Source organism: Lethenteron reissneri, chromosome 23, assembly GCF_015708825.2.
Source record: "Lethenteron reissneri isolate LAM-NWPU_2019-01 chromosome 23, ASM1570882v1, whole genome shotgun sequence".
In the NCBI taxonomy this organism is placed as follows: domain Eukaryota; kingdom Metazoa; phylum Chordata; class Hyperoartia; order Petromyzontiformes; family Petromyzontidae; genus Lethenteron; species Lethenteron reissneri.
The window spans coordinates 4,869,877-4,891,505 of record NC_083801.1 but is presented as its reverse complement, the minus strand read 5'-3'; the positions used below and the strand labels follow the sequence as shown (position 1 = coordinate 4,891,505).

The window sequence follows — 21,629 nt, the reverse complement described above, 5'->3', positions numbered from 1 at the left end:
TCATATTCTACAGAAAAAGTAATGTCGTCAAGAGTTGGGCCAATCAACTAAAACAATGAAATCTGAAATGGATAGAGTTGAAACTGCCGTATTAGATGCGGTCACAGATATTTTTTTAGCTAGGCAGACTTAATGGCTGTGGGCATCCCTCCTTGATGTAACGCCTTCCAAGATGTACGTTTGCAGCATATTTCCCGTCATTTTTCAGTGGAACTCCTCCATCCACGACGCACATCTATCCTCGATCACTCGATACAGCACGTGATCACAATAATCGTCATCATCATAATGCTGTTCTGTATTCATCGTCATAATGCGCGACTGTATTGTGAAGGTGGATTGTTGAAGATGATGCTTGTTATGATAATGGTAATGGTGGTGATGATAATGATGATCAAACATTTTAATGGGGACTAATTTTACGTGAAATGCTTGAAACGCTTGGTTTGGAAACAAAATGCCTCTGCTTTGCACTGTGCCAGTGTAAGAAGTTAGGGGACAGCGCCTGGTAGCACACCTCGCTACAGCTGCAGAATGGTGAAGCTGTCTTCTTGTAACATGGAGCTGTTCGTCAGAACCTTTTTAATCGTTTGTCTTGCACGTTGACAACTGTGGGAAATAGATTCTATAAAAAAGAAGCCAGGCTAAGTGAATTAAAATAATGTATACCGAGTATGAGAAGCAAACATTCCTTTCAGAAGACTCAAATATAAACAAAGTTGTGCATACATGTTCAGAAACTTTTCTCATGCAGCTCAACTTTTGGTAATGCATGGTGTTGGCTGTCGCGCTGATACCCTGGTTAACACACTGTGCTATGAGCCCCTACCACCTGAGTTGGATTCCCTGCTGTGACTATCATCGTTGGTCCACCACCTCCTTCCACCTCCCCACTGACCAATGAAATGTGGCCGTGACTTATGCCGCCTTCATCGATCAAGCCCTTTAGCAAGGCCTGAAAATTATATTCATATCATCGGCATTTACAATTAAGCATTAAACTATAAGTGTAAAAAAATTAATTAAAATTAACAAAAGTAATACTTTTATTAATTGTTATTTTATTTTTTTACCTACGTGACTTTACCGAAAAAAAACCTAATAGTATGAATCCTTGCAGTCACGAAAGCTTCAAATCTAGAAAACTATAAGTGCTCCGGCAATTTGAGTTGTCGCGACTAAGAGTCAAGATTTAATCCAAGAATACATTACGTTTCATCTTGTTTGTATTGCAGGCATGTAACGTCTCCTCTGCATGTGTGGCAGCGTCCGTGCTCTAAAAATGCAGCCCAGCAGTTTCCCAATCGCGAATGAAAGCGAAGTTTGAGTAATAAAAAACGGCAGCCCTCAACATGTTCCTCAAATTTCAACCCATAACTGAGCTGCCCAGACAGTCAATAACGAGGAGACATTCTAAAGTTAAAGGTCAAAACCACCAAACTGAAAATGGCATCCCTTGAAGCCATCGTGTCCCAACCGTGATGTTCCACAAATGTGTGAGGGAAGGCCCCAATAGCCGCCTTGCGTGTTATCCCTCTGCGTCAGGTGTTTCTCGAACTGTTTTGGCCCGCGGATGCACTCAGCCTGTGGAAACCACCCAGCCCCCCCAACCCCTGGTGACAAAACGCATTCACTTCTCTCTAAAGGCCACTAATACAGCATGATTAATATTGCCAGAACATCCAGTATTTTTTTTAAAACGTGGCTGGAAGTTTTTTGTATTCTTAGGGCTGCATTTAGATGTTAGGGTTAGAGTAATCAGGGTGGGGAGGGGGAGGGGAGGGTGGGGAGGGGCTGGGTGGGGGGGGGTTGGGTGGGGAGGGTGGGTGGGGGATGGGCTGGGTGGGGAGGGGCTGGTCACCCCGTGGTGCCCTTATAAAACTCAACGTTTTAACCTACTCACGCCGGCGGCTTGTGCCCGCCCTCACAGCCGGCCACATTTGCGGAATACACCACGCCGCCGTTGACCCTGGCCATTGACCGAGCAACCCAACGTTCCTACCAGCTCCCTCCGCAGGAATGTGTTTATTTCCGGATTAACCCGCGTTTGCATTGCAGCCCCACGGACCACCTGGAGGACTGTCGCAAACCACACTGGTGGTACCAGTGACTGCACTCTGAGAACCACTGCTGTAGATGGATAGAACAAACAAGACGGAACACGAGAGAGAGCACAGATGAGAGACGTGCCCTCAACATGAAACAATGCATTTGAAGGGAATCAATGGCAAAGTGACTTCCCGCTCAAATGAGCATTGAGTCTTTGGCGCTCATCTCCTGTTCACAGCCCTGCAGAACCAGTGGTGGAAATTCGACATTCCTGTGGTGGGGACAAGTCTTCCTATTGAACTTAAAATGAACTGAATATTTTTTTGTAACGGAAATATTCATGCTTTTTGGACTGCATTCAATAGGTTTTAAGATTAAATACAATGGTAGTGATGAGCTCCTATGCAATTACAGATGGTTGTACTCATTAAGCCACTGTAAAAACGAAACTATTAAACACATGATGGCAAGGACTGGTTGTTGAAGAGACACGGTTATTTTGGAAAACTAAGTGGATCAATGTTTTCATATTCTGTATAAGCAGGGCAATTTTATTTAGTTATGTATCTTCTTAATGGATAGCTAATTATTGTACAAAGTGAATTTAAATGTTTGAAGTTATATTTACAATGAATCTTGTTGGTTTTTTATAACTCCTAAGGTACGGGGGCAATATGAGTCGTGACTCACTTAAGATCTGTCGCCAGCGTCCTAGTGTGCCACAGTACAGGACCCAGAAGTGGTCCTTTCTGCAGGGCGACACTTGAAATTCTTGGGTTCCGACAGCCTGCTGTTCAAGACTGTTAGAGAGGAGCATACTGACAGCTGCCTAGAGAAACCCCGGTTTAGATAATCATAATAATGATTGCACGCTTTCAGATGTGCTTCTGCGGCCGTCTGGAACGCTCTTCCTTCCGATATTAGGAAGCCACTGGAGCTAGGCACTTTCAAATCTAGATTGAAAACTCGTCCTTTTAGAACTGCTTTTTGCATTCAATTTGTTGTCCTTTCCCGCACACCTCCGATTAGCACGGTGCGAAGAAGTTCAACATACATACATACACGCGTACAGAAATTTAGTTGAACACGTAGGCTTTCGTGACCAATATCCATAATAAAGGCTTTTTTTTGGTTAGATCATGTAAATATAAATGTCGTTAACCCACCACCACCACCACCCGACACAGCCACTCAGTAAGGTTTGCCACGTGAAGAAAACGTGCCAACTAGTTACTAGCTACTTCAGCGCACCGGTGTGTTGGAGAGTAGAGCCACAGCATTTACAATTTGAGCAGCAAATCTCGTTGTGTGGCCTGCTTTTTGTGAGGAGATATCGCTCTTTGGCCTGGCCTTGTGCCAAGCATGGTTCTCTTGCCCGTAGAACTGGGCCAAAAGTGTCTCCGTGGCTCCAATGAGTATCAGGTGGTGTGCTCATCTCCGTCGGCATTCGGCAGCCCAGTGGGTGGAAATTTCGCAATCCCATTGCCCGGGTGGGGGGTGGGGGGCGGGTGGCAGGCCCTTTTTTTTTAGGACAAACATTCTGGGGTTCATTCTAGATTAGAAGTTTTCGTGACTGCAAGGATCCATATACTATTTGGTTCTTTCGGTAAAGCCACGTAGGTGAAAAAATATAATAAAAAGTAATAAAATAAAAATAAAAGTAAAAATTTAAATAAAATAAAAATAGAAATAACTAATTTTTTTTTATTTTTTATTGAATTCTTATTTTTACAATTTATTTTTTATTTTATTTTTTTATTATATTTTTTCACCTACGTGACTTTTACCGAAAGAACCAAAGAGTATACACATTCTGGGCTTTTCGACAAAGTCATGCTCGTATTGCAGGACCTCCAATAACCACACGGGCTTGAGCTCACAACCATCGGGGCTTAAAAGTTGCCCGAACCACCAGAGCCACATACCCAGTCAGTGGGCCAATCCTTGTGCGCCATGCCTTGTGGGCCATTCCTTGTGGGCCATGGCTTCTGGGCCATGCCTTGTGGGCCATGCCTTGTGCGCCATGGCTCTACACGCCGCTGAAGCTGGTTGAGACACCGTACCGGCTCTTCCGGTAATGGTGTCGGCTGCAGGGATTGTTTTAATCGTGGCATGTGCTGCACATACATGCCGCCCTAATGGCTCGTGTTGTATCGTGGCATGTGCTGCACATACATGCCGTCCTAATGGCTCGTGTTGTATTGTTGTGCGTTTTGCTTCTCGCTGTAATGTGGCGTTCCTGAAAAAGCTTTTGAGCGTTGGGCGCACCATGCACATTTTGAAAAGATTCTGCATATTTACATTTTTTTGGATTTCCTGCTGTTTTGATGCTTTAAAAAATAATTACTTTCCCGGCGGTAAAATAACTTGCTTTATGTGGTAGTGGATATTAAGTGCACTCGGAATCCTTAATCAGTCCTTGTTTAGACGGCTGTAGTGTTCGAGGTGCTGGCTTATCGTTTGTGAATATCAGGTTAAGAATCTTTACTTGTACTGGAGGATTCCGATGAGTTATAAAGCTCTTATTTCACAGATGTGTCTGGTCGGGGCAGGTCAGAAAGTTATAACAACAAGCAATATTAGTGCAGAGTATAGGAAAAGTAAGCAAATCACAAATTGTAATTTTTATTTTACCAGTTATAAAGCCCACTGTGTATGTATGTTGACCTTTCACACCGTACATCGCCAACCATCCTAATCGGAGGTTCGGGGGAGGGCGACAAACGAAACACAAAAAGCAGTTCTGAATAAATTAGTTTTTAATTTAGCTTTAAAAGTGCTGAGCTCCAGTGGTTTCCTAATATCGGAAGGAAGAGCGTTCCAGACGGCCGCAGGAGCTCATCTGGAAGTGTGTGATGCGGTGGCCGTCTTTCACTAAAACGAATGCAGTATGGGAAGCTTCGAGGCCGAGTGAAACTTATCGGGGGACTGGGTGAGGATCGTCAAGTTGACGGGGACCATTTGACGGTTGCCGGAGAGCATTGTGCCCTCTCAGGCCACGTGGGTCTCGGCGAATTCCGTCTTCGCAAATGCACCGCACCCGTGCCGTCCTGAGATTGTCCGACTGGACGGCCGCGTGAAACGGATTGATGGAGACCGCACCTGCCCCTTGATGGGGGTTAATCGTGTAAACTCCGCGCTGTAAACAAGCGGCATTGCAATGTGCTTGCTTTAATGATTAAAATTAATTATAAAACTCGCTTCCAAAGCTCGCGTTGTGTAAAATGCGCCGATGAACGTGTTTTTTCTAGAGTTGTAATTACCCGTGCCTTTTCGTCTGTGTAACATGTTGATGGACTGCAGGGGCGCACTGCACATGCACACATTACTGCTGCTCTCTTTGGGTTTGAAAGTTATCTATTTTAAATACTACCTCCCACTGATGATTAAATCCATTATGCATGCTCCAGTTGGGAGTTTTTAAATAGCCGACTGGAACTTGTACATTTTTTTTTACAAAGAACGTTGAATATAACACAAAAAATGGTTACATAGTTTGTAGGGGACTTACACATCATGCTGTCATCACAGCGACGCTTATCAAATTGATAATAAACACGTGATATTTTGGTAATCGATATATCCCAAAAAAGTGTCACCGGACCAGTATTCGCAGAATAAATACGCTTCAACACTCATCACAGAATGCCTTGCCCATACACGTAATGACCCCCCCACCCCCTCCTCCTCGCTCACACACACGGAACTTTCCATAGGTGCGTGCCTGCTTGCCGGGCACATTGCTACTGAGTGATCACATTAGCCAGTGTGGCGAGGGGATGCTCACGAGCACAACCATAAAAAGACAGTCGTGCAGTGTGTGGGGTTAAGTTGTTGGAGTCTCTCTGCAGCGCATTTTGCTGCACCGTACGTAACGTTACGGCCACGTTATATCCGTGTGGCACAACATTTTTTGCGAATTCAGTCCGAATGAATGGCATGTAAAAGAATGTATCTATTGGCAGAGTTGTTAAAACAATGCCCCCAATGAACAGTTTTACCGTTAGATAGGAAGGGTTTGGTTTTGAAATGTGAGAAGTAGAATTTTGTTGCCAGAATTGACAGCACACCTCTTGCGGAATAACTTTTAATAGTAGCGATTAAAGAGGACAATACTAAAATGGGGGAGGGGTGATGTATATGTCAATACAAATCAGGTTTGGATGGGCTGATTGGGTAATACGAACGGAAAGCATCAGATGCATACATGCGCAGCTCTTTTGGTGATGGTGGGACCATAGACTCTGAAGAGTAGTATGAAAAAACAATGTTTTTTTTCCTTCACTGCCACCTGTTACCTTCTAAAAATGAGCACCCATGGTAAAATGATACTTGGGTATGTTTGTGTGCGTGTCATGTGTGTTTTTGCATGTAGAGAGCAATGTGTCCCATGATGGCGAAAAAACAAATCACTTGACATAATGCCATGAAACTTATCACACGCCTGCCAAATAACAATTCTAATGAATAATTAAATGTGCTTTCCTGAGGAATTGGTTTAATCGAAGGATAACAAATAATATTAAATTAATGTTAAAGTCGAAATCTGTTTTGACAGCTGTACAGCCCAGCGGTCAACGAACCTCGCACTAAATGAGTTCACATCACAGCGGATGATTCCATCCGGCATATTTCTGTAAATGTATGTGGACCATTACCAAAGCCAACACCATCATTAAAATGTAACTTTAAAGAGACCCGGTTACGTTATTTGCAAGATTGGGCTACTGGGGGAGATGTGGGGGCCTGCACTTGCAGTGGGAATATAAATAAGTGTGCACTTTTATTAATTTATTTTGGCCATAGGTGCATTCCTCAATCTGCATACACCCAGATCCCCTTTCGGGACACACGTCTCTACGGAGAGTGAGCTCACGGATTCCTTTCGAAGGTGGAGCAATGTCTTTGCAGACCAAAAAAACCTTTTCGCTGTTGAAAATTACTTTCCCTTGACAAGAAGCAGACGTTCATGGGATGACGGTGGCAGGCCCTGTGAAAGTAGAGGGCGAGGGTGCAGTGATGTCGCAGATCGGATCCAACGCTCAAAACTCACCGTTCAAATCTTCCGTGGCATCCCTGTGGCCCGTGCCCTCTATGGGAATGGATGCTTCACTGTCCGTTTCAGAGTATTTTGAGTGGACTACGCCAGACGAATGTTGAAGAAAGGGTTTCTCGGGGATTGGTATATTTAAGAGTTCAATTAGCAACAGCCGTGGGAATGTCTGTCTCGGCTGCTTCGGTGACAGTGACCAGAGCCCTGGAAAAGGAAACGCAATGGCTAGAGGGGGGATCATTTGATAGGTTCACATGGCAGAATTGAGGCAGAAGATTTTGAACCAGTATTCCAGGATTTGTGAATTGATTCCGCCAGAGTAGTTTTTTCTGCTGCTATTGAAGTCCGCATAGTAAGTAATTGGCACTTCACAAGGAGATAGCTGGAGTTTTGCTTGCTGCCTCCCAGGTAATGGTTTGACTGCTGAATGCAAGTTGATTAGATCAGCCCTTGCTCCATTGAGTATTCGTATTATTCTAAATGGTCTCTTGTGAACATCCTTTTGAACTGCTTGCAGTTTATTATGATGAGGGTAATTTTTTGTTATCCACGGATCTGGGCAGCCGTAACTATATTTACTCGAAATTTAATCGCAGCGTTTGTGTTTGCTTTAATGATACAATCCACTCGAGCCAGCTTTGTGTCGGACCCCCCCCCCCCATCCCGCAGTGAGTGGCTTATCGCGTCGACCTACGAGCGTGACACTGTGTGGCACTGGCGGCGTAACAACCGCTGGGGTGAAACTAGACCAGCGCTCCTGAACCCCCGTGGTGGGGTGCGTTGGGGGTGAGAGGTTGAAATCCTTTCGAGGGAGGTGCAGGCTGCAGCACGGATCATCCCATGCAAGAGAAATGTCACGTGTGCGCGGCGAAACGAACCCCAATGCACAACTTGAAACGAATGCCTCCACTGACAACGCGTGGACTGGAGGAGGCGTGCACGTGTAATTAATCTCTCCGTGGATTGTGGGGTTTAGTGGCCTGGGGGGGGAGGGGTGCTGGGGGTGGGCAGAGGGGCGTGGGGTGATGGGTGTAGGGATGCAGGGAGCATTGGTCTTGAATGGGGGGGGGGGGGGGTGTCACCAAACAAAACAGGTCGAAACTCACTGCACTACACACAGGGCGTGTGCAGACTTTGCACTTGTGCAAGGGAACTTTCGGTGCACACCTCATGCTTGTCTCGCCTTGATTGACGTTGAATAACACGCGAAGCATCGAAGCTGACCATAGCAAAGACATGAGTAAAACGTGTGAAAGATATTTATATCTTCTTGGTTCTTTCGGTAAAGTCACGTAGAATGGAAATAATACAAATAAAACATAATAAAATAATTCTCACGACGTTTCGGCCACAACGCAAGCAGCCGTCCTCAGGTGAAGACCAGGTCTGTCGGGGAGACGCTGTCACCTGATGACGGCTGCTTGTGTTGTGGCCGAAACGTCGTGAGAATTATTTTATTATGTTTTATTTTTATTATTTTATTATTTCCATTCTACGTGACATTACCGAAAGAACCAAGAAGATGAATCCCTGCAGTCACGAAAGCTTTAAATCGAAAGATATTTATATATAAAATAAAACTAGTTGCGTGCAGATGTGCCCAAGTTATCCGATTTATGGACGTGGCATAATAGGTAAATGGAAATCTTCATTTTACCAGATAAGCGTCCATTAAGATGCACGTGTCAGTATTGGGGTCACAATTGCAGAATTAATGAATGAAACAGTGTGGGTTATTACAGTAGAAACACCTCTTAGCATCGGGTAATTGGTTCCACGAAACCGGTCGTTAAATGATTTGGTCGTTAAGAGAGTTTAGGAAATGCATGTTAAAGGCTTTATTCGTTCCGATAGCATCGAAAGTTACCCTTTTTCACCCAAAAAAAAGTACTTTATGATATCTAAACAACGTATTGTCTCGATCGTCGTTAAAAATGATGGGAATTGTTCTTCAGGCAAAACTACAACAACAATATGCAAGAAGGTAAACATATGTCAAGTGATCTCAACAGTCCAAACTTTACTGCATTTGTGAACATTTCACTCGCCCTTGGGAAAGTCAGCTCAATAAAGTGTGGACTGTGAACTTTGTTTTTATTTATTTTACCAGGTAAGGCCCACGGAGCTGTAACGCTCGTTTTCAGAAGTGACCAGGCCACAAATGATAGTCCAACTAAGTGGCTCTTCACGTGGAATTTTATAGCAGCCAAATACTCCAAACGCATGTTTCTAAAAGTTAGAGAGGAAAAACCGGAGGGCCTGGGACAAAGATCCACGTGACCACAGGAAGAACATACAAACTCCAAATATACTGGCGTCAGCGTCGGGATTGAACCCACGACCTCCTGTAAAGCGGGCGAGATATTTAACATCTCACCACCGTGGGACATCTGATAACGGGCGCTAGCACATGGAAACACAAAATCAGTCGCATGTGGGATCCATCTTTGATCCGTCATCTCGGCATCCCAAGTTGGTCGACGTAATTAGTGCAGTGTCAGAGACGTAAAAAAAATGGCTTAAAAAAACAAAGCATATTATATTATTTTATAATGTTTTTTTTTTATTATTTTATTACTTCCCTTCTACGTGACTTTATCGAAAGAACCAAGAGGAAAGCATGTATATCGTTTTAGATATATATCTTCTGAGACTTTGTCAACGTCGTGTGTCACGGTAATAAGCACTGTGAAGTGAAATGTAAGTTGATTGCCAAAGCCTCGAACTGCCTGTAGGCTCTCGTGGGAGGCGCAGGGAGGCATTTACTGCCACGTCTCAAATCACAAGGGGGGGGGGGGTGGGGGGGGGGGGGGTGCTCTGAGAGAAGGGGAACTGTGACGTTTCATCCACGGAAGAAGGAACTGAACCACAAAAATCAACAGAAACTGAAACTTGAAATTACAATGAAAAGTAATGGCTGCATCTTAAAACTGATACGTTATTTGAAACTGACGAGTGTACCTTAATTTAAAATTAAATAACGCCGCTATGTGCATTACGAAAGTGAGTGACCTTCCATTGAGTCTAGCAGCACTGACTGTGAGCGCCTTTGACATCATGCAAATGCATTGTATAGAACTGTCAGTTTAACACGTAGTAGGCTTTCACGACCAATATCCATAATATCGTTTTATTATTATATCGCTTAAATATAAATGTGTCATTAAACACGACGCATTTATATTTACGCGATCTAACCCAACAAAAAAAAACGATATTATAGGACTATCATTTGGTTTCCATAATAAATTGTGTGTAAACTCGTCCTGCCTCTACAGGGAGGGTTTCCACACAACTTTTAGATATTTTAACAAACTTCGAGACAAGAAGGCTCACATGATCGAGTCTCGCTCACTTTTCTGAAGAGATGCCACGACACCAAGGTAATACTGATCGCCTTTACACTCACATCTGCTGCTGTCACTTCTCCTAATGCTAAACAGATCTTGTTCAGGGCCGGCTGTGCCCTGATCTCAGAGAGAATGAGATTGCTCCGATTCTAACTAGATAATTTAGACAAGACTCTCTTGCAATCACACTTAACATTGACAGAAAAAATATCTACATCTGATTGGGAACATGCAGATAACATGACAACATCTTCAGCCGCCTCGATGTCAGCTAAATGCGAAGAGAACCTGATTTCCAAGTTCAGCCTCCTGTCTAAGAAGAAGCCAGAGCCACACATTAAAAAGTTAGACGTTGATAAGATTGTCATCAATCAGAGTAACAGCCCAATTTCCGACAGCCTACAATCGGTACTAGCTAAAGGGTTGAATTTCACAGTCACCCCTAAACACATCCCAGTGGATGATATCATTGAGTGGATGATATCATTGCCCAAGTCAACGTAGCCACTAAAGCAGGGGCGGGGGGAACCTTTTTTCTGCCAAGGGCCATTTGGATATTTATAACATTATTCGCGGGCCATACAAAATTATCAACTAAAAAATGTGCCCGTTATATTTGGTCAAACATTTCATTAACTCACCCCTAATGCGATGGCTGGAATTGCTTCTCTTTGGTGGATTTTTGTTGATTTTGGTGTAACTGCCATCATTAAGAAGGTCCTGGATTTTGTTGTTATATGTGGCTTTATCCATGATGTAGCATTGCCCTTGTTGGCTGAGAGGATGACTATATCCTCTCTTTTTCAATTGGGCGAGTTCAGAGCGCTCGTCTTTGCTGATGTTACTTATGTATTTTTTAGCATTTTTAAGGATGGTGGCAATTTCAGATCTTGCCACGTCTGTCCGGATGTGTCCCAAGCCTTTGAGGGCTACATCTACCTGGGAAATTGTATCATCCACTGGGATGTGTTTGGGGGTGACAGCAAAATTCAGCCCCCTAGCTAGTACCGATTTTAGGCTATAGGAGATTGTGCTGTTACTCTGATTGATAACAGTCTTGTTAACATCTAGCTTTTTAAGGATGTGATTCCTGAAATGCAATACCCCGGTGTCTACAAACTAAGCTGTGGCTGCGGCAGTAGTTACATTGGGGAAACTAAGCGACATGTCTCGGACCGTGTTCGTGAACACAAGGCGGATCTGAAACACGGTAGGACCAATACCTCGGCCGTGGCTGATTATTGTTTTAACACTGGACACACACGAAATGTATTTCTCCAAGACGAAGGTACTCTGCAAACCTCCTGGCTATCAACAAAGATTCGTTCATGAAGCCATCCAGATATATAAACGGACAAAATTTCAACCGAGAAGATGAGTACAAATTGAGCAATCATTGGAAGGACGTTATTAACCAGTTTAAGTCATACCTGGCTCTGATGTTTCCATCCTACCTGCCGATGTTAGCAGTTATTTCCGACTCTCTGAGTTGTGTTACTCGATGTGGCGGTGGCTACATTGACATGCTAATCTCTCACAATACAACGGCCAGCCCAACAGCTTTGGGGTGCCCTCTATCTTCCCTCTCTAACCCCGCCCACTCACCCTTGGGCTGCACCCATCTCAGGCCTATATAACACCCTGCTCTCTTGCTATATTTTTTCACCTGAGGACGATTGCTTGTGTTGTGATCGAAACGTCGTGAATTAAAAAAATATATATTTTTCTATCCACGTGACTTTACCGAAAGACCCAAAGAGTATAATATGTAGTTTTATATTTGTAACATTGCTCTAAAGGAAACTAATGTAATTGATTTAAAATACAACTGCAGTAAGTTCTTAATTAAATTGATACTGGACTTGGCATGACATTATAAAAAAAATGTAATAAAATACGGGGTGAATAAAAAAACACATTTTTTTTTTACTGTCGCTGAGAGGTTATGAAGATCTCAATATTTCGGCACACGTGCCCTTTGCAGCAAATATTGTGGTGTGAAGCAATAGGGTCTTCAGTGTCAGACGATGGACTCAGTGGGGTCCCAATGTGTCATTGGCATTTGACATTTTTAGGAATGAATACCGAAAGTTAATATGCGTTGGTGCAACCGAAGTATAATGAGTTTTTTTTTTAATTGCGTGAAAAATCATTCACGGGGTCAAACCGTTGGCCAGATGTGCTTAATTAAACCTGTTGTAATTAATTGCATAGCACTGTGCATGAGAATCGATCTTTTGAAAACAAAAGGCCTCTGGCAGAGTCTTTATATCCCTGCAGTCTTGCGTATGATTTATTGTTATGCATGTTTATCCAGGAAAAACCTCACTGAAGTCCCAGTGATTGCTGTGTAGATCGAATTGAGTAATTTACGGGTCATTTTTCAAATTTGGACCTTGTTGACGCTGGTACACAAACGGCATACTGTTACAAATGATGTCACGTATGTGTACGTACTTTGAACTTCTTTTGCACCGTACTTAGACAACCGTGACTGATTCGAGGTGCGTGGGAAGGACAATAAACTAAACACAAAAAGCAGATGTAAAGAAATTCTTTTAAATGTAGATTTCAAAGTGCATATCTCCAGTGTCTTCCTAATGTCAGAAGGAAGAGCGTTCGCACCTGAAAGCGCATGATGCGGTGACCGTCTTTGTTCGATGGCGAGCCAAAAGCCGCTTCTGCGAGGGTGACCGGAGTTCGCGTGATAGTTTACGCTCCTTGAGCAGATCATTACGGTATTGTGGTTCATTTGTGGATAGCACTCTATGTAATGAGTGTGACCATATAATGCAGTGTTATTCACTCATTTCACTTTCGCTGATAAGGCATCCGTGTGAGAGCCGCCACACATTTGAAACCATTGGGTTTGACAGCATGATGTGTTTTTTCATATTTGTGTGTATTATCGGGGGCCACACTAAAGGAGGCCACACTAAAGGTCACCAGGGGTGGCCAGCGGCCCGCGGGCCTTGCAATGAAGAACGCGTATAATGTGTATTCTTAGGTTTTTTCGGTAAAGTCACGTAGGTAAAAAATGTTAATTAATAAAAGTAAAATAAAATAAAAATCACGACGTTTCGGAGGCAACACAAGCTTCCGTCTTCAGGTGGAACCGTCACAGCACGGCAGCTGTATCAAGTGAGAGAAATTCCAAGAAAACAGTCCTTCTATATATACTGGTTGAGGGTGGGAGGAGCCAAGGTAGGCTCTGAATATTATTATTGTGAGGTTCGGTGCGGCTGAAGCACGATGTTAGGAATGAGCCTCTGTTGTGTAAACTAGGTACGGATGATGTAAAGGTGCGTGTAATGTGTTCGTTCGGCAATTATAAGCCAATGCAGCTCAGCGAGCACTTGACAGACACGGGATCTTTAACGTCCACTGTCAGGCAGACGGTGCGTATTCATGGTTAATGTGCCCGCGGGTATAACCAGGGCGGCCGCTGGGTTCAAGCCGCGAACATCTGCAACAAGTGACAGACGTTACCACTCGACCATGCCCCCGCCCATGTGACTGGGGCTATGTGAAACGCTCACTGCCGTTTTAAAAAAATGATTGTGCCAGATGTCTAGGCAACGTACAGGTCAGCAAACCATACCCTACTCCACAGGCATGACCCACAGCAATCCTGACATACGTGCATGGCATGTACAGTACATGCATAGCCTAGGAATGCAAATTGAATCTGTGTGCATGTGGGTATCTAAAGGCATGTGGGGAGCGGTAGTGCAATGGTTACCGTGCTGTGCTACGAACCCAACCCTCTGAGTTCGATTCCTGCTCCTGGCCAATACCTGTGACGATTATCCGAATTGGTCCTGGTCCTCCCCTAGGTCGACTCGACGTAAAAAAATCAATACCTGGTTGCGATATGTAAACATTACCGCTAGGGGAGACAAAGGCGGCCGGGCGTGGTGTTGACCACCCACCCCCTCGTGTGCCGTGCCGGCTTTCAGAGGTGCTCGCTTAACAGCACTTGCCCCTGCAGTCTGTTACACGCTATACTGGAAGGTGGGGGGGGGGATATCTTTGCCTTTATCTCAAGGCATGAACTGTACAGGTAAGTTGCATTCCAAGCCTCAAGACGAGTCTTGCCCTCTCCTGGGTTGAGAGAAGCGTGTACCTGTGAAGTCGGGCGACGGAACCACACGTGTGGTCACGTCCAGAGGCCTGTGCCATGTGGACGTTTCGTGCACAGTAACCGGTTTGTGGAGGTCGGCAGTGACAACACCTCCCATCGAAACACGGCGAAAATGCGCGCCAAGTAGCTTTGCATTCACGGCTTTTTGACGTCCACAAGGGGACTTAAGACCCTCCCGGGATTTTAGAACACAAGGATGCTATTTATTCAGAATGGTCCTTTGCAAACTTCGTAGATGAGGGATTTCAAACATGAGCTCCCCCAGTACATTTTGTATGGCTCGGTGATCCGCGGTCCCTATCCGTTTGGTTTAATTAATCGTTTGACTATTTTGTTCGGATGTTACCTGCTACGTTGTTTTTTATCTTAACATCTCAAGTTTGTTTTAAAGGGCATCGCCTTCTTCGTGTGGATTAACATTAACAAGTTCACAAGTATGAAAATCTTGTGCCATTATTAATATTGTATCGCTTGACGATCGTATTTTATCACTTGACGATGGGTTTTCATCTCCATCGCTATTGGTTTTTTCATTGGAGTCTGCCATTGCTCCGACTTTGGTTCTGCGAGCTCAAGATTTCTGGTCAGGGCGTTGGCTCGGCCCATCATCACCCTCAAAGGTTCATAAAATTAATACAGATTGGTGAGAGGTTCTGATTGGCTGTGCTATGAATGGGCGAGTTTCTGTGATGGGCACGTGTCCCAGTCACTGGCTCAAGGCCACCAACAGAAGTGGTCACCAACCAAAGGCCCTTTTTGTGTCCAGCTGGTGGGGAGAAGCTTTGGCTCAGCTCGCTTGCTGTACTAGTATGTTTATAGTATTCCTTCCAGGAGCCTTGTGATATTTTTAATGTTTGTCCCACTGGATTACAATTTATGAACCTATTAGGATGTGTGCTGCAGACTGAGAATAGAGCCTTAATTACTGTATCTAATTTGATCTCCCAGGAGAACTTTAGTTCATGTTTATGACAGTGGCTGTTAAATAGTCCCGTCGGTTATCATCAGGGATTCTTTGAGTCTATGATGTTGTGATTTTATTTTTACTTATTAAGGTGTAATGTGAACAAGTATAAGCAAAGGACATTTAATTGAGCTGTTTTCGTCTTTAGCACATGTATTTGAAACCTGAAAAGGTCATTTTGGAATTCTGTCATGAAATAACTTTTTTTTTTTGCAAAGGCCACACTTACATGAGCAACATTTACAGTGAAATTAACATGGCATGTAATAGTTGGTCCATCTTATTTTCAGTTGATACTCTCCTGAAGCATTGGACTCGGGTTTGATTCTCATCAATGCTTGTTAACTCTTTCCCATTCCGATGACATACGTGTGCATCATAAGATAAAAACACAGTTTAGCGCCAGCTATCATGGAGTGCAGGCGCGTCATTTGAGTTCTCCGCGGTGATGTAAAATTTGTTTCAAAAAGCGCCGCTCTGCGTCTCTCTAAATAAAATGAACGCTGAATCGGTCTCGCGCCTTCCGAGATTCAGCGGTGAATGGGACCCACCCTGCAACTTGCGGATGCCTCCGAATGGGAAACGGTTAAAAAAAAATTCTTGACTGTTTCTCAGGTCAAACGTTCAGAGACATTTACAGCCAGAAGCACCACTCGCTTTGGAAACACGCCCATTGGGACACGGTCTTCTGTGCAGCTGCCACGTGACGCTTGAAGAATTGTTCTTTGAAAGTCAGCCAGTCCACGAGCAAACCACACCCTCACCTGGCCATAGTTGCTGGGAGGCAAACGCTGCCCTCACTAACGCCCTTGAGGTTTTTCGGCTTCTTCAGATTTCCCACACGAGTCGGTTCAAGGCGATTGATAGCGTTGCTCCGGCATTGAATCACAATCATTGTTCATGCTGCAGGAGGAATCTCTCAAATTTAGCATTCTCAGGAAGAACGTAATCAACCAGGTAGGGTGTTGACTGTTATGTTATCCGACTCTCGGTTGTATTACATTACATTTCTAAGTATACTAGATTTGTTTCTATTTCATTTATACCTGATGATGATTGCTTGTGTTTCAATCGAAACGTCGTATGCTAGTATTTAATTTATTATTTTCTTTTTATACGTGACTTTACCGAAAGAACCAAAGAGTAATTCCTGCAGTCACGAAAGTTCCAAATTAAGTATGAGCTAAATAAATCTATTTTTCACAGGTGTCCAGTAGTGGCGGGTTGGGAAGATACAGCAACAAACAATACAAAAGTCGCGATAGGAGCGCAAAGTGTAGGAAAGGTGGTAAGCATGCCAATCTGGCGAGATGTTCTTTCCTCTTACATTTAGATCCAGGAGCATCCGCAGCTTAGCCGGCTGATTGGTCGGTGGTGCGTGCTTGCGTGTGAACCCATATTGTGGAGGTCGAGGATTGGTGAACCGCACAAATGTCGTAAAACTCCCTTACCGCGGAAATCGAGGCGGTGGTCGTCATACCCTGGCTTGCCAGGAGAAGGCAGTCCGGCAAAAATTAATGGGATAGAGTGTTTTCCCACGTGTAAATACTCATGAATTGTCCGTATGACACCTTCATATATAGAGGACTGCAGAGCTTGGGCGAACGTTGGTGCCAGCTCACCGCGTGGCTGCCTTCCCGCTTTTCTGTGGTTCCTCGCACCTCCGAGTCGTTCTCTCTCTTCCAAAGCGAGTGAATGCTACATGCGTGACAATTTTAAAGGAATACTTAGAAATTATTTCGGCCAATAGTGAGTTGGAAGACGGATCTTTTTCAAGACAGGTCAGTCTCATCTGCATACTAAATCTGTGATGAAGACAAGCCTCCTACTACTCCTAAGGGCGACAACATTGTTACATGGACAGCTCTTGCATTAAATTTCGATTTAAAGCTTTCGTGACTGCAGGGATTCATCTTCTTGGTTCTTTCGGTAAAGTCACGTAGAATGGAAATAATAAAATAATAAAAATAAAACATAATAGAAATAAAACATAATAAAATAATATAAAATTGTATTATTTTCATTCTACATGACTTTTACCGAAAGAACCAAGAAGATGAGCTCTTGCATTCATATCTTCATCTAACCTCTCTCGTGCAAAAACAACTGGCAAGATCGTACGCCATTCTACGTCTGCACGAACCTATCCTTCGCGGGTGCGGAATGCTTCTGGTTCGCCCGCCAAGTTTTTCCTTGAGGGCTTTGTGCCCTCGCGTACAACACGGGGCCACTAATGGGCTGACCCTTGGCATGCCGCTGTGAATAACACCGCCGGCGCGCGGCACGTCTTCCAGCTTCCGCAGTGCTGCTGGCTGGAGCGCTTTTCTGCTTGGCGTTGCTCGAGGATGCCGACGGCTTCCAAAACAAATTTATGAATCTCGTCCACGTCGCGGCGGGCGCTTCTGGACTTATTTCGACGCCAACCCGGTGGCGGTTTTTCAAAGTGGGTTCTCGCTGCCCCGAGCTTGCTTGACACTCTTCGATCGTGTTCTTTATAAATCCTTTATATTAAGTTCACTTGCTTGCTTGCGTGCGCGCTTACGACCGTGCAAATCTTTCGGTCGTTTTTTAACCCACTTCCCGTGATCCAATCGAGCTGACATTTTCCACACAGACTCGTTGTGCGTGACAATTACTTTTCTTGAAATTTTTTTTCCCAAAATTTTACACTTTTTAGGACAAAAATATTATATTTAATTACCAATTGCTTAATGGTTGCATGCAATCATCTGACCCATAGGTGGCAGCCATCTCAAGCCAGAGGACGAGAGGACTCTAGCCGCCACGCATATAAAGCATTTATAGTGAAAAACTTTGTTTTTACGGGTTAATTTTTTATTATCACGGCAGCACCTGGCCTCAGCAGTTTGCGGAGAAGGGTCGGCTCTATAATGTACGGCAATGCATTCACATATGCATTGCTGTTAGGCATTGAGTGTATTGCTCGTACGGGAGCAGTTTGTACAGACACGGCACGGGGAAATCAATGCAGCCTCGAGACGGGACACGATGTTAGCCACTGTTTGGTGCAGTGGAGCCCGTAGCCTTCCCAGCCGTGACATGAGGGCAAGATTGACGTCAGCTGCTAAAGGGCACCAAGGTGTATTCGTGTGTGTGTGTGTGCCACGGCTGCAGTCGAATTAAAAATATATATCCGTTGACATTTGATCTGTCTGGCTTCCATTTAAATGAGGCCATCTACATCAATATAAATTGTGTTTTGCCGTACAAGTGGAATTTCACTTCACGTGGTGTATCATTGCATCTTCGTGGCATCGTGTGTCTCTTTTGCAACGAGTCGTTTTCGTTGAGGTGAAAGCCGTCTAAATAATGTCCCTATAAAAATCGTGTAACTCTGTCAGTGGTGGACGAGTCAAAGTGTCTCCCCCCCCACCACCAAACCCGGGCTCCATCGAGCGTGTCGTGGTGCCTGTCTCTCCAAAGCACGCACGCACACTGTGACCCAGTCTTGTAAATTCCACTTTTGCGTGGCTAGACCATTTCCTCCACTTGACAACCAACCACTCTTGACTTCTCGCAAAAGTTAGCACTCATTCGTATTGACCCAAAGAGCGGTCGATGGGATAAAAAGCATGCCCCCACTCCAGGATCTGAATCTACAAGTTTACAATTGATCACAAGGGGGTTAGCTGTTAGGAGTTCCATTGTGTCCTGGCAAGGCAGGTGTGGAATACATACCAGGAGGATTTCAGGAGAATACAAATAAAAGTATTGATCTTTTATCACGTAAAACAAATATATATATAAAATTCATTATTTGAATGTTCCTGTTATTAAAAATAAACATCTATAATAATTTTAGATATGCACAAAGTGTCACTTACATTTTTATTCAGGTCTGTGAAGATGTTCTTTATAAGTAATGTGCTTCTCAACCGTTTATTGTTTAATGTATTTACTTCTAAATAACGTCATTTGTAGGTATGTTGAATTTCTTTCGCGGAACCTACGTAGCGAACCGTTGTACATACCTTTTGTCTAAACATGATGAAACATTTTATCTAAACTTACCATACAATGTTCAATAACAAAACACATTGGAGGTAATGTCAAGGGAAAACAATGAGGGAGCAGGGGAATATAACAAATATTCCTCTTATCTTTCTCACGAAGAGAGAACATCAATATTTAGAGCAATATTTGTTGCATTTTGCATTATCGGATGCCAAACGTTAACATAATCTGCATTTTTATTTGGCAGGGTGTGCCGATATGAGATCTCTAACTTCCGAATGTTCTCTGACCCACGTGTTCCTCTTGGCCGGCCCTCTGTGTGAGTCCAAGCACACGCTTTCTACATGTTTCAATTTGCACTTGACAGCTTCGGTTCCATTTCCTTCATCAATGTCCATGCTCCCGATATGCGTTTTATCACGTGATATATTAATTGAACAAAATAACAGTCTTCTTAAGTTACGTTGGTAGTATATTGCCAAGTTTCGTTATTTAAATTCAGTTTTCCAAGATATGTCTATCACGGAGATGGAGCAAATAAATCAGCTTGAGTTTAAGAGCTCGGTGAATTGTTGTGCCTCATAGATGAGACTAGCTTTGGGGGGGGGGACTTCCTACAGCAGTTGATGGATCATGGCTGCTGATGATGAGCATGCGTACAATTATATAGGGTTTTTTACAATAATATCTCTGACCGATTGGTGACCATTACATTCTCCTAGGGTTTTTTTGGTAAAGTCACGTTGGTAAAATAATAATAATAATAAAATAAAATTATAATAAGTGAAAATAGCTAAATTCATAACTAAATGCATTCATTTTTTTTCACCTACGTGACTTTACCGGAAAAAAAACTAAGAGTATGAATCCTTGCAGTCACGAAAGCTTCAAATCTAGGACCATTACATTCACTGCACTCTGGAGCTTTGCTTAACTTTTTGTGTACCTGCGTGGCTTCGAATCCAGGGTCTCAGCCGTGGGTAAAATATAACCCTGTCGTGATGCTTGTGATCGATACCACACACATCACTTGGTTTGTGAGTACACAAGGACTATGGGAAGGGGAATTAAAGCGCCTCCACTACAAAAGTGTTGCCGACGCACTCGCAGCAGTAAAAAGCGAGGATAAGTTTTGTCTCCAAAATTTTGGTCGCTACATTTTTAATCGACGTGTACCATCGGCTGTGACACATGGTTCAGGAAACGTGGTCATTAGCTAAAGAATTCAAACAAAAACGGAAAAGTGCGCAGAGGCGTGTTTGGAATTACACTGCGAGACAGAGGGGGAGGGACATATGGATTTATAAAACACATGCAGATCGATGACTTCATTCAACCGATTAAGAAAAAATCAGGCCGAGACAGGACCCTGCACTGGAAGGGACGTTGGCTGATGATCAAGAATAATACGAGTGGCAGCCAAAGGAAAGAAACGCGTCCATGAGGCTGTCCAGAGAAGAGCTGCAGCGATGAGATCAGTTCGTGTGCAGGTGCTGAGTGGATCGTTGGATCGCGGGATCATGGGGAGGGGTGAGAGCGGCAAGGGGAGGCCTTCATCCAGCGGCGGATTGGGCATGGCTCATGATGATGATGAGGGTCAATTGTAGGCAGTTAAAGGGCTCTCGTGCCACATTACACTGCCTCGTATGGATGTTGTTTTGGGTGCATTTGAGGACAAGATTAATAATTGCATTTCCAGTATTCAAACCTTTATAGTGTACCACAAAAGATCTGTTCATATTCATCGATTTTATCCAATTGAAAATGCATAAAGGATGGGCTACATACTTGGATTCTATGCAAAGCATCTCACCGTTTGGAAATGTACATCGCTAAATTCTAAATATTGTGTTTTATAGCCAATAATTATTATGAATTTACCAATATGGTCCATTTCATAGAAATGTTCTGCAACCCAATTGATTAGGTTTCAACTTGCATAACACTCTTCAGAACGTGTACATGAAATTCATTGTGTATATAATTGATCATCAGTATTAAAAATAAATGCGTGTAATATATGCACATGGAAAATTATCCCAAAATCGTTGTCTTTCAAACCTCTCGCATGGACATTCTACAAAGCAACCTGAA

The 21,629-nt window shown here is 43.7% G+C and overlaps 1 protein-coding gene across 5 annotated transcripts in view; it reads left to right on the top strand.

Moving 5' to 3' along the window:
* Positions 1 to 21,629, top strand: part of LOC133345871 (thyroid hormone receptor beta-A-like) — a 108,061-nt gene that overhangs the window by 50,147 nt on the left and 36,285 nt on the right. Inside the window, exon 2 of one of the 5 annotated variants that reach the window (XM_061556927.1) lies at positions 19,783 to 19,854. The exons of the other annotated variants lie outside the window; for them this stretch is intronic. The gene's annotated coding sequence lies outside the window, so the exon portion shown is untranslated. The remainder of the gene's footprint in view (positions 1 to 19,782; positions 19,855 to 21,629) is intronic. 5 annotated transcript variants of the gene reach the window in all.